Consider the following 14,502-nt stretch of genomic DNA (forward strand, 5'->3'; position numbering starts at 1 on the left):
ATTTTGTCCATGTGGTCCAGCACAGATTTATCCATGCTGTCACGTGCCCTTGCCTTACCTAACCTCAGCCCAGCACTCGGGCTCCCCTGCCAGCCTCTGCATCCTGTCTGCTCCACTCCACTGCTGACCTTCCCTATGGGCAGGCAGGAATGGGGCTGCAAACCTGCTTCCAGCTGAGCTTTCTTCTCAGCAGCCAACATTGTACCAGAAACAAGCTGCTCCTGAGCCACTGTTTTGGGGTGACTTGAACTATGTTGTCAGCCTAAAGTGTGCTTCTGCAGTGTAGGAAACAGGATGGATTTGTCTGTTATTGCACCAAATGTTATGTTATCTACAGCACAGGCAAGTCCTAGAGCTACGTCTATACCCAGCCACCTGCGTGGCACACAAACAGAAGTGTAACCTAAGTGACTCTTGATAGAAACTTTGCAACCTTGCAGTAAAAATGCTTACCTTAATGAAACATGCTTAAATAGTAAAAAGGCACTTTCACCTCTGCAGCTGCACCTGGGCCAGGGCCCACTGTGTAGGACTCTCAGGCATCATCCCCCTGACTGCCAGAGCTGCTCAGGTCACCCTGTGGGGTAGAGCCAGTCTAATTAAACTTGAAAGTGCTCAAAGGCTGTGTTAATGGGTAGCTCTCAATAACCACAGTGAGGCGATTCTTTTTACAGAGCTACACTTCTGCTATAAAATGCTTCTTTCTTAAAAAAAAACCAAAAAAAAAAAAAGAATCTCAGAGTGCTGGTGACATACCTCAACAGATATTTGACAAGATAAACCAGGCAAAGTGTCTGTGATTTCAAGGACTGTAATAGCCGAAATATCTAAGAATGAAAAGAATGGTCTGAATTGCAGTAATTATTAAATCCACTAGCCAAATTGCTCTTTCCCTTTCTCAGTAAAGAAAATTTCTCTACAATGACCCAGGAACTGCCACTCTTGAGCCATTGACAACGCCTAAGCAGGAGATATATCTCATTCAGGAAGAGCGTAAGTCCCACACTTACTATCTCTAAGAGAAGGTTTGTATTTTCAAGAGGACATTTCTAAACTGGCAGTAATGAAATCCTTAAGTTCAGACTTGGAAGCTACATGAAATGGTCCTGAAACAGGGAGATACTTTTACTTTGGTTAAAGGAGGGGCTGGAGTCACAAAATTAGTTCTTCTGAGCAGTATCTGCACTCTCAGCTCTGCTGTGTTTCCCTCTCAGATTTCTTCTCTTCTGCAGGGTGGATGCTGACACTTGGACTACCCAAGCTAGGCCATGTGGTTGAGGCCACCTTATTTTGGGAGGGGAAGGAGAAGGCTTCATCTAAAAGGTTATCTGCTGTGCTGTCTTTGGGTTCAGTGAAGACACCCCAGCATGTTTTATTTGTTAGCAGAGATATAACCCATGTCATCAACTGTTCTGCTGTGGGGGAGACATAATGCTCATCATGCACCTGAGATATGAGCTGTTTGCAAGATGAATCAGCAATTAAGCAGGAAATTGCATGAGTGACAAATGGCAGTCAACATACAGAGATATTCACTTTCTTTGGAAAAAAAAAATTAAATCTTCTCAGGAACTTTAAAAGGTCAGTGACTTTGCCCTTCCTAAAAATAAGCAAGGTAAATTCACTCCTAAAGGAAACACATTTAATTGGTGGGAGTATGTATAAGTTACATCTTCAAAGTAAGCATTTTACCAAATATCCAGAGAAAGAGCTGCAACAGTCTTATATGCAAGCTAAAATGGTTGCAATGTGACCTTTGTAGGACTCTGTGCTGTCTTCAGAGAACCAAAGGCAGTAGGCAGAGACTCATGCATGAGGACATTGTCCTTCCTGCTGCCTCACTGGCGAGTATTCTGTAAGATTAGCACAGAATATCTGAATATCAATATGTAATACATTGCTATCTAGTGCATAGATTAATGTGGCAACCACTGGGTTGTCATCCGTCCAAATGCTTAGATTTTCACATCGCCTCTGAGGTCTGAATTTTCTATCTGTAGGAGAAAGTATTTGTTCTGTTTTTTGTTTAGGGGTGTATATGAAGAAGTGGTTGAAATTTTGTTGGTGTATTAAGTTTATTTGAAGGAAACCAATACATTCTTGGTGCCACATCCTCATGCTTGACATGAACTGTCATATCATGACATATGAATTTGACTTTTCGTATGTTTCATAGTATGAAACTAGGTGGTATGTAAAGGAGAGCACATTCCAGAAAAAGCAAATAAAGTGATCAGGTCGTGAGGTTTGCCTTGTTCTCATTTATGGCCTTTAAAAGTGAAGCAAAATTATTTTCTGAAGATGTAAGAAAAGTAATTTCTTTATGCAATTACTGAGCTGTATCATTTCAGAAAGGAAAAAAATGTAATATTTTGTCTTTGTGTATTTACTCCAGAAAATACCATTTTACACACTTGAAAAGTGTATAAAGAAAAGTGATATTGATCACCTTAGAAGATGAAACATAACATTAAAAGAGCACTTGGGGAGCACAGCATGGGGATTGCTGTACATGCTGTGGCACAGGACACTGGTGACCTGGAAGAAACCTGGAAGAACAGAAGCCTCCACAATGACAGCCTGTTTCTAACAGGGATTCTCAGTCATGCTCAGAGCATAGTCAGCTTCACAAAAGGATCAACTTTCCTATCTAAAGCATAAGACAGTCTCTTGCATTTAGTAGCTAAGAAGACAGATTTCTGAAACAAGATTTTCCATAACCAGCTCCTCAATGAACATTGTGTTTTAGGGCATCTACTGCTTCCTGAGAGACTGAAACAGGCGTCTCACTGTCCAGGCTCCCTTTGACACAGCCTGAACACCTTCTAAATACCATAGGAAATATAACTGCAACCACCATACTGCCATGGGTTATGGTGACTAACCTACAGGTTGTTCCTCAGCTGGCTGCCACAAGGAGGTTCGTGCCCTGCCACATCTGGTGCCTCCATCAATGTGGTGTCCCCAGCACCTGGCCATCCACTGCTTCAAAACCTCAGCCAAGCACTTTGGAGGTCACAGAGAAGCAGTGGGACAGACCTTGTGCTTTCAGATGCTCTTTTACTGAAACTATCAACGAAACCTAAATCATTACAACCCTTAACAATGATTGGAACTGATTAAAGGGCATTTTACAAAAGGCTCCTCCCTGGGTACACTGTGATCGTGTTTTGCCAAGAGCAGCCAGCTTCTCTCCTACTTCAGCTGGCCAAAGGTTAGCACGTCAAAGCGAACAAAGTCCAGCAGCAGTTCATGGCTAAAAGGCTAAAGCCACTCTGGCTTATGGCAGGTGCTCTAGCAGTAAAGCTGCTGCAACACTGAAAACATACACATAGAAACTACTGTAAAATTTGGAAGAGGAGAGAGTGCATTTCGGCACAGAAGACAAACAACATTTGCTGCTGTAACTGTGCAAACAGGCAATAATAGACTCATTGTCTTTGCCTGAGTTAATTTCCCTGTTTGCACATCCTAACACAGGCTCTTCCTGGTTTTGCTGAATGTGTGATGTTTGCATCCTGGTTTCCTAAAAATGGTCCCACACCCTGCCCCTGCAAGGCCTACAAACTCGTGACATGTCTGCCAGTCTTTCATCTCCACATTCCCACTTGTGGATCTCTGCACCAGGTGCAGTCAAGCCACTCATGGGTGGAGAGAGGTCTCAGAGTTCATGCAGCCTTGGGAAAGACAGGACTAACTCTGAGATTACATCTATATGAAGCTGAGGAAGAAGCAGTCAGAGCTGAGCTTCTTCCCAGTGCTATTTGGGGAAGCAGTGGCCAGCAGGGCTGTACAAGATGCAGGTGATGGCACCCATGGCCCTCAGCAGTCACACAGCCTGCGGGACAGGGTGCAGAGAGGGGCAAAAGGGAGAGACTGGGAGGATGGGAATTGCTGGGTACCTGGACTAAAGCTGGAATTACTCTGTTATCCTATAGTGGTATTGTAGAAAAGCAGACTTAATATGTTGTGTTAGTCATAGATCAGCCTGCCATAATGATTTTAAATCCTCCAGTCCTTGTCTGTCAAATACACACTGAGATAAGTAGGAACTAAGCATGCTCAAGAGCCTTTGAAGACTGTATGGGTGCCTAGATACTGGACTTGGGAGGTCTGAATTTAATTACTCATGTCTTAAAACAGCAACATATAAAATACCAGTTCTATCTTTCAAACACAAACTTTAATCACTCACATATTGCCCAGGTCACAGAAACTTTATCGAAAAAAGTACACAGTAACATTCTGACCCTGTGTAAAAATCAATTTTCCAAGACTGTGCTGTACTTTATTTCATTAGGCATAATTTTTAAATTAACCTAAACTTAAAGAAACATATTCTGGAAGAGCTGACTTTATAATGAAACAAGGAAGAAACACTGAGGACTGGTAGAAATCTGAAGAGTAGAGGATATCTTCTGATAAGGATGTAAAAGGGAACAATCCCATTGCTTGTGTGCCTGTTGGTTTGGAAGCCTCTGACAGCTAATGTACTGCATGCTACTGTGCTTTTATTTCAGCAAAGGGAAAACACAGTTTATTTATTATACTATTATAGGGCTTTGATTCTGATGTCCTTACACTCAAAAGTGGCAAAAGCACCAAAACAACATACTGTTTAATATCAAACACTACTCTTGTTTCTCATCAGAACAGGGAAGTCAATGCTTCCTCAACTGCACAGCCAGAATGAATATAATTATATGTTTAGACTGGGATTATAAAAGAAAATAAGGAACAGCGTGAAAGCAGAGCAAATTTATGATAGCAGCAAAAACTGTTAGGGGTTTCTTCAAGTGCCTGTCAAGCTATGAGCACAATGTTTTATAAAGCTCAGTGTCAATTCTTAGCTCAGAAAAACAAACCAACAACTGGAGATGTGGCATGGGAAAAGGAATATGTTGCATTTCTGTGCAGAGGGGCACTCAAGAGCCCCAACTTTCGTAGCTGGGATAAAGGTTACTGCTGGTGTCTCACAACTCAGATTTTCTGCCCTGCTTTGCAGCAGTTCTGTCTCTTCGTTTGGCCATAAATTATATTCTGGACATGAAAGTTCAATCAAAACTGAGTTTTTAAAAGAACATTTTTTGTTTTAATCATGTATGCTCTGCACCAAAACTGTGTTTTTCTTTAAAAAATTCTCAACAGGCCATAACATAAGCACATCACCTGTACTTTAGCTCTCATGTCTTGAGGAGGAGCTGCAGAAACCTTCTGAACAAGGATCACTTTTACTCCTAGGAAGAGATTCCTGGTGAAGGAAGGACTTTTCTACTGCCTGTGGTGCAACTCCATTGAACCTGCGAGACAGCAGGGGATGGTACAAGTGTCCTGTCCATTCCCCTCTACTCTATTTTGAGTCTTTTTTTTTTTTTTTTTTTTTTTTTTTTTTAGAGAGAGAGAATCAGCCAATTCTTCCTGACCAAAGTCAAAATGTGGCTCCAGGGACAGACAAAATGGATCAGCTAGTGCCAGGAATGGCTGCCTGGGCTGATGCAGCAGAATCTTCTAGGAGGATTTTTGCACTCTCGGGTGACCCTGTGTGACCCTATGCTCTGGTTAACTGCACAGTTTCATGACACCCCTCTGCTATACTTCAGGAGCTGACAGCAAACACAAAGCATATGAGAAATTATAATTATGCCTTAGAACTAGGAGGGTCATCACATGTACTAGAGAAGACATGGGATACCTGTTATATGGAATGAGCCAGCTTGCTCCAGAGAGGTTAGCAGGCCTCCTCCAGCTTCTGACACAAATAATACATTGATATTAATTTAAATTAATAAACTGTCTGCTACCTACTTTTATTTTTCTTAAGCAACACAGCATGGTTAGTAAATATAAGTGAAAACTGCTGGTTACAAAAGTTACTCTAAACAAAAACAATATCTAGCAGGCAAAATACATTTGGAAGTCTGAAGTGCAAGCTGTACATGTTTGGTGCATACCTCCAAATGACTTCCTGTGATTCTACTGAAACCTGCCAGGAAAAACCTACCCTGGAGTCAGGTCAGGCAAAATTAAGTTTCCTTCTGGTTTCTCAGAAGTGGAGTAGTTGTATGAAATGTGGCCTGTAACTAAAAGGTTATTTCATTTATAAATGTGCAGAAACTTGCATCTAGCATTGGACCAATTAGAGGATGCTGCAAACGTCCCTATGTCTGCCCCCCTCTCATAGGCATTTGCAGTGCAAGTGGTTAAAAAAAAAAACCACAAATGAAAATGGCATCTTCCCCTGGGAAGAGACAGGCAAGCAGAGGAGAAAGAGACACGTCATGGCACAGCCTGCTGTTGAGAGCCTTAAATCACCAAACAGGAATTAAATACTGTGCCATTACACCCAACTTGCACAGAAAGCATCCCAACTGCTAGCAAGTGAATGGGAAAGTCATATTTCACACCCAGATTTCAGCAAGGAAGTCATGCTTTGAAGGTGAGAGGCTGTGCAAAAGAAACAGGCTATTTTTAAAAGTCAAGTCCAATGCTTGGATAAAACCTTTTAAAAGGTAGCTGCCAGCACAGCTGTGTTTATAGGTCTATTCAACCAGTGAGTTGGCTCATAGATCTTGAGCACAAGCAATGATTTAACATCGTGACCCAAGCAAGAAACTGGAACGCTCCAGAAACAATTTTGGCAAGGATCCATTTAATGAGTCAGAGTGTCCTGTTATCTGATGGCATGCTTTTACATGGGGGGGAGCTATTTTAATTGCTGTATAATAATCTGAGAAGCTGCAAAGGGTTGAACACTTCCCCTTTCAGTAGCTGCCCAGTCAACATCCATCATGCTTGTGCATTGTGTCCTCCTCAGCAAGGCCAAACTGCTCTCTCTCCACTGGACCTATCTGCTTATGGGCCAGGCTATGGAGTCACCATGCACAGGCCCTCCAGACAGCTGGGACTGTGACCTGGGCTGCAGCTCTCCTGTCCTTCCCTGTGAACTTTCCTCGGTTTTATGGCTGGGGAAGGGGTCCCATCTTCCTGGTATTTGTGTCTATTCTTTTTCACATGAGCAATCAGAAGAATAAATGAGAAATAGAGTGTGTTAAGAATCAGAAATAAATCCTATTTGAAAGCGGAAGAGATTATTCAGATGGGTAAATTTGTTCCGGTGATGGTTTTCATAAAAAAACCAACCTCCCAGCCTCTTTAGTCAGTCCTACATTTATTTTCATAAAAAACCCCAGCAAAACCCAAATATTTGACCTGACCCTTTTGATCTGTTACTGATAGAGCTGACAGGAGACTTACAGACACTATGAATTAACTATATCACTAAAATCTGCCAGTCCCAGATACTTTATTAAGCAAACAGGAAAATCTACTGCATGTAAGAAAACCACCAATGTAATATGTTAATTTGAGGTCTCAAAAAGCTATCTTCACAGGTAAAAATGTTTAACATCTGTAAAGTTGCTTAATTTAAAAAATTAGAGCTTTTTTTTGGTTTTTTGATCAGGTGAAAGTCAGATCTGGAATGGTTATATGCCACTTGCTGAGCTATGTGCAATCGCTTTTCTGTCAAGAATTGCCATAATCTCTAATATCAAAACTCCAGCTGCAGATATAGGAATATTGAATATTAACTGCCTTGCAGAGTTAAGGTGATCAGAGGGATTAAAGAAGAGGAGCAGAGGGACTGTTCTCACATCTATTTGTCAGGTCCTTGTGCACACCCCCTCACACAAATTCGCAGATCTTACTTGCTAACAGCCTGAAGGACACAAACCAGAGATGTTGTTTCCAGTGCCTGCCTGTCTTGGCACGGCAACTAATCTACAAGACAGAATAACTATTTTTTAAATTGCTTGCAGTTCACTCACAGAAACATAACATTAAGTAATTTACATAATTTCAACTCTGGAAACCCTGAGTTTAAACAAAACAGCAAAATCCCTGGAATTGGATTGGACAAGCATGAGAAAAAAACCCCAACCAAACAAAAAAAACACCAAAACACAGACCCTGTCTCCCATAGCCTGGCATGTAAGCACAACTGTATTAAAAAAAAATTTACTTCCTAAAAAACCTGCAAAAATCTGACCTCTTGAAAATAATCTTCCTGCCCCCTTCACCCCTGCCCCTCCTTTTTTTAAATGTACCTTTATGATATATACAAGAGCAAAACAATCAGGCCTCAAAGTGCAGCACCATTATAAAATTAAGTGCCAGTTAATAACTTGCCAAGGACAGCAATCATGGACTCTGGACACAAAGTCCAGTGAGGTCACAGGAGTGTCCTACATACCCAGGCCTAATGGAGATCTGCACTATGAAGTTCTGCTATGTGGTGCTAGCACAGAGTCCCTTCACTTCATCAGGTAGTAGTTTAAGAAGGCTGCTCATCACCATAAGGAAAGAGAGGGAAGAATTCATGAAAGCATGAGTTTACAAGTTTTGCTATTGTCCATCAGAAATTCTAAAATTTGACTAAGAATGATTATTGTGTGTGTTTTAGAAATGATTCCTCTTGACCTGTTTTTAACCTAGTTCTTTAGTTTTCCAAAAAACAAAGCTCTAATTAGGCTCCTGATGAAGCAAAATATCTAAGCAAATGAAAACAGTTTAAATTTCATCACATTAACAAAATGACGCTGTGTCTAAAACTGCACATGTGCTGTTGGGGGTGGATCCTCCCTGCACGCCCCAAAATGTAGCCAGAAGTCTCAGTAAACTTCCTACCAATGTGGTTAATGAACAGGAGAATTTTCACTGTCTTTTCACACTGCCCTAAAGACACTCCCAAGTAATTCAACAATTCCTTTATTGAAACTTCCTTGTTTAAATGCAAATGAAGACCTGAGCTGAGCCTATGTTGTTGAATGAACATAAACTGAAATGCCTTAACTGGATTTAATTTCCATGCCTTCCCTCTTTTCTTGTGTTGAGAAGATGTGTCATCATGAAGTTTAAAAGAAATCTCTTCTATGTATCCTCTTTCTATTTACAGAGGGCTGCTCACCTTTCCATTTACCATTTTTAAGACAAACTAAAAAGAAACACATTTTTCACTGAAACATATCCTTTACACCTGTGCAGAAAACAGTCACGTTGAAAAATGCTCAGTTGCAGATATGTACATTATTTCAGTTAGTGAAAGTCATAGCATTTGTATCCAACATCAACACTAACTTCCCATTTACATCAAAATATTCTGCACCACAAAATGCAGTACTCCTAGAGTGAAAAATGGCATCTAGAACAGTACCATATTCAACAGCTGTGCATGACTCTAGCTTTAATGTGGGTTATCTGTCCTAATGGCGGTAGTACAGAATCACAGTGGTGGTTTTCACTCTGGCTGATCAGAAAGAAATTTTCTTCAGCCTCATTGGAGCAACTGCACAACACAAAATGGATCAGGAAGGTCTTTGCTGACTTTTGTTCAGGGTGATACCCCATCAGGGCTTTGAGGAAGAGGACTGTAACTGGTTGAGCCTGTCAAAATATATTTGCACTGGATGTCCAGAGCCTCTTCCTGCCTTTCAGCCTTCCCTCAACCAAGGGCAGCAGGGTTCCCCCATGCTCACCACCATACCAAGTCCTCTCCACAGAGATCTCCAGATCAGTGGTGCCCATTTGGATAGATGTATTTGATCATCTCCCACTCTCCCCTATGATATTGTTTTTGCAGGCACTGTGGTATGGTAATGACAGCTTTACTCAATTTCAAACAGTGTCCCCTCTCCTGAGAGATTCCCACTTGACTGCTGATGCAGAGCTAAGCTTTGCACTTCTATACTGATGGACAAGAAGTTGTAATAAAAATGTTGTGCAGATGAAAATATAGCAATATATAGAACGGGGTCCATAGGCACACCCTACTACAGCCTGTTTTTCCCTGGCAATCCATTCAGAGCTATCCTTGATGTTACATCCATATAGTGACCCAGACATGCATTGCCTTTTCAGGTTTTCTCATGAGCACAGTCCCTTCAGTATGTAGGATGTAATTGCAGTGCAGGTCCCCAGGATAAAGTTAACAGGTGCAAACCTGCTACCAGATAGAGGTAGCAGAGGTAGATTCTTGCAGAATCAAGATTTTATCAATTATTCCCATTAACAATAATGGACCAAGTAATCCTGTTAAATTCATCCTGGAGATGCTTATCCACAGATTTTCTATTGTCAAGTCCTTAGTTTCAGATTTATAAATTTGTCTGCCCATACAGAGCTAACTACAGGTGTGGTTTGATAGTTTCTGGGAACCATTCAAGGAAGAGCTTTATGATATAGTGGCTGTGACTTGGAGAAGCATTAACAAAAGTGCCATAAACGAGGATGGCAAAAGCTGTTTCTGTGCATTACAAAATGTTTACATAGCAATGTTCCTTTTAAAGCAACCCAAATTTTTCAGGTGAAAGTATTCTGTTCAGTAAAGCCTAGCATGATCCCAGCTAACAGTTTGTTTAAGGGCTGTTGTGGGGGCTGCTTCTAGTTGCAGTAACATAGATTTCCCAGAGAAAAGAAGATAAGAGCAAGATGTGCAATTTTTCTGGAGACCATTAAAAACTACATTGCTGCTATAGTACCACAGCATTTTGTCTGATAATATCTTCACAGGAGGTAGGAAAGACTGGAATAATGACTGTTTTCTGCAGTTCTTCAGAAGGGATGAGAAGTTGATAGTGGCTGACTCTTCACTCAAAAACTAAAAAGATTTAGTTTGAACAATGCATTTTCAGTTGTAATCCAAATACTCATTAGATGCAAAAGATACAATCTGATGACCGCTCAAAGTTGTTTCTTTCAAAATACAAAGGTTCAATGGCACTATGGCACTTTTGCTCAGTGTCTTTTTGCTTTTCACCCTTACAGCCTGGGAGTTGCAGGGAAGAAGAGTGGTAAATCTCTGAATCAGAATACTGCGGTATGAGACGTAAGCCTTTGTTTAGTTCAGCCATTAAAAAACATCTATGCACAATTATTTGTTGTCACTTCTACTTCTGCCTTCTAAGGTGCAAGCAAATGGTGTTTGATATTGACAGTTGTTTAATGCTGGAATTAAATCATTAAAGCATTGTGGCCCAGCACTACGAAGGGGAAGGCAGAACTGCAATTTATCTGAATAGATATGCTTAATCATCTACTATATACTGCACCCTGATCTGTACAGCGTCTGACTTCTGAGGAAGTAAAAGTTCTGAAAGTTATTACAGGAAGCAAAAATTGCATAAAGAAATATCACTGAAAGCACACACTGCAAAGAAGGAAAAACTAAATCAAGATCTAAGCACTCATTTCTCTTTGGCACCATTGGGAACCACATATACACGCATGCAGCACAAAATAATTTTTGTCATTAAAATAATTAAAGTTACTTAATTTTATGGAAATTTTATTTCATATTCAGCTGCAATTCATAGGTTAACTTTGTGTTATTTTAGCAAAATTGAAAAGCTGCGTTTTTAATGCATCACTAGTACTTCTTCTCATCTAGAAATGTGCAAAGGTAAGTTTGCCTGTCTCTAATCACTGTCTTTTAATGTTTGCATTTTACCTGATAATTTCATTCACTGCAACAGAAAGAGGAAAGTCAGCTTATTGTCTCAAAATATGCTTCTTCAATTGGCTCTGAAGATATAAATAACTTCCCTCAGAAAACTCTAATAAAAGAAAGTGTCCCCCAGTAAGATTTACACTTCTGCCTTAAGGAAAAAAAAAACTACTGAAATGCTAGTGTTTTAAATTACTCCGAAAGTGACACAAAGAGGTTTTTCTGGTCATGTGGGTCGTATAGAAGTAAACTTCTATAGAAAAGATAGTCCAATATTTAGAAAGAAAAGCCGGTAGCTTTTCTTCATAGAAGGAATAAATCTTCTGCCAGAGACTGCAGAGCTCTTGCTCTTCTGCCTTAAGCCCAAAGAATCTGCAATGGCCATAATCAGCTGCCAGGTGGCTGTTAGGGGGAAAAAAAGTAACTACAAAGTTCTCATTTGGAGTAGGCTCTTAAATGAAGAGGTCCAGCACAGCAAGACACAAGTTACCCTTCTGATCCAGGTGATTTGTTGTCAACATTTTTGTAATGGGGAATCTCACCAGTGGTGTGATGATTGCTACACAAACAAGTACAGTAAGCAAATGTAAGCCACCAGAATGAGCACTCAAGTGCAGGAGGTCACTGAAAACAGGGCCTGGATGCTCCTCTTGGCACCCTCCCAGTGGCAGCCCAGTCACTCACCCACAGAGAGCAGGGACTGAAGCTATTCCAGCATCCAAAGGGGCACTACTCACCTTGTGGGGCCCTGGCAAGCATAGGCAAGCTGGGAAATCCTGACACTTTCCAGGGAGGAGATAGCAGAATTTTGCAATGCCCATTCTGCAATCCTGGTTGCATGAGGGTTTTTGTTAAGCAGGGCTTCTTTTTTTGCCATTTGAATATCTGGCCCTTACATTGGGACCATCACTCCCAAAGTATCTGAAGAGATAATGTCCACGTAATATACTCCCTTAATATGGTAATTTCTGGTTCAAATATAAATTAGAATTTTAAAATAGCATCATTATGTGAACTTTGTGGGATCCAGGACATTTTATTTCATATAGGTCTAGCATTAAAGCCTGTGTCACAGGAACTGCCTTCAAGGGTGGAGAGAGACTTGTTTTTAACTAGCAACTCTATAACTAGCCCAGTCTAAACAATAGTCTCAGGTTTTTTTGCCTTGTATATCCAGAAAAATGTTTTGCAGACCAGATTGTCCTCGTGATCCCTGTGCAGCCCTGCTCCTTTCAGTCTATGTACACAGGTTTAACCAACTGAAACTTGGTAAACAGCTGTGCTGAAAACCAAGCACGAGGGATGAAACCAGTTTGCTTCATTTTAGCATGCAATGATATGTTACTATTTACTGAAACAATTTAAATTGTTCATAATTTACTGATTATTATGGCTCCCTTATCCTGAAAGCTGTCTCAAATAGGACTTAAAGACTGAACAGATATTGTCTGTGGACTGTCAGATAAGATTTTACCACTTTTTTTTTACCGCAAAAGAAACTTTCACATCAGTCTGATTTACTGTCAAATACTGTTCCTGAGAGGACAGGGCAAGAATCCCACAACATGGTGACACAGATGAAAATCACAGGTTTTAATCATAGTCATGCTTTATGTCTACAAATTCACCAACAGACTGAAACTATGATGCAGCCTTTGCCAAAATTTTTATTGAATCATATTTCAATCCTTTAAAGCAGCCTTTTGTGGGAATCCAGTTGCTTTGCTCTCCACCAATCTTTCCTTGTACTTTTCTCTAGGAGTTTTAGTACTGCTAAGAGTCGGAGCCACACTTATACTACTTTTAATAAAGCAAATGTGTTACCACACTCCACTACAACTTTACACCACAGAGCATGTACTGAGCATAAATATCATGTCATGTGCAAGCACAGTTAGCAAACACATCAAGAAAATCTCTGTCACATCAGGAAGGATTTAAACATGAAGCAAGCACAGCTAGGGCAAGACACTGATTAACTGGAAGCAACAAGTTTTTTTTTTTTTTAAATCTCTTGCATTTTGTTTAGCACACAAAACATACTGATGATAAACCACGAATACAGACATGTCATTTACTTCACACTGAGCCCTCTTCAGGATTATTTGACAGTTGCCTGGGGTATAAAAAGTAATTTCTGAGGAGTCACAAGACATACTTTTATAAAGACACATGCAGATCAGCAAAGCACACATGAAGGATAGCTCCTGCATGAATGAGTCAGTTTCTATTGGCTGGCATAAATTTTCAGTCACTGAACGAAATTTAAACAATTATTTGAATCTATTCATCTAAACCCTTCTGAGTGGCATGTGCATACTAGGAACTTAAATCCTGGCATTTTTTCTGTGTCTAGTGTCCATGTTCCATGTTCCAAGGAACACGGAAATAATCTTGAAAAAATTAGTCACTTTGCCTATTTTTGCAAAGCTCGGTCAAAAATCAGCAAGTATTTTTCAGCGTGAGTCACTACCCACATCTCTGTTGGATTACACATTTTCATTAAAATCTCTGACTTATGCCTACTGTTCAGTTAGAGAATGAGCAGAAGTCAGGTTTGAGTTTTCTTAGAAGACAATGACATTTTCAAATGCAATTATGCACTAATGTTGTTTATTTGAAGGTAAAACAAAATCCAAACAACAATCGAGCGTGAGTTAATCAACCCATGCTCTAGATGACACCGCTCAGCCAACTACAGTTGATAAAAGCAAACTGCAAAATACCAAGACGAACTCCTCTTACCACTTCCAGGGAGACAAGCTTTGGCAAACCCTATAACCCAGCACCATTGCCCTTCTGCCTTTCAAGGCTGGGAAAAGGAAAGTGGAAGACGGTACCTGGGGAGAAGCTGGCGAGTTCCCGTGGGCACTGGCTACCGCCGGGCTCTCCTGCCTGCCTGCCTGCCTGCCTGGCAGCCCTGTGCCTCCAGCGCCCCGTCTGCCCGCGCTGGTCAATGTTTTACCAGGCTGCGAACAGCCCCTGTCCCACCCTCCTGGCAA

The 14,502-nt window shown here is 40.8% G+C and overlaps 1 protein-coding gene across 7 annotated transcripts in view; it reads right to left on the minus strand.

The window, feature by feature from the left end:
* The window catches only part of RBM47 (RNA binding motif protein 47), a 76,508-nt gene that overhangs the window by 26,912 nt on the left and 35,094 nt on the right, over positions 1-14,502 (minus strand). For 2 of the 7 annotated variants that reach the window (XM_030270968.4, XM_030270967.4), the window contains exon 1: positions 14,341-14,447. The exons of 3 other annotated variants lie outside the window; for them this stretch is intronic. The gene's annotated coding sequence lies outside the window, so the exon portion shown is untranslated. Of the gene's footprint in view, positions 1-14,245; positions 14,270-14,340; positions 14,448-14,502 lie in introns of those variants that run through there. 2 more of the 7 variants (XM_072928100.1, XM_072928099.1) reach the window with 1 other exon arrangement.

The sequence above is a fragment of the Taeniopygia guttata genome, chromosome 4 (genome assembly GCF_048771995.1).
Source record: "Taeniopygia guttata chromosome 4, bTaeGut7.mat, whole genome shotgun sequence".
Lineage (NCBI taxonomy): Eukaryota > Metazoa > Chordata > Aves > Passeriformes > Estrildidae > Taeniopygia > Taeniopygia guttata.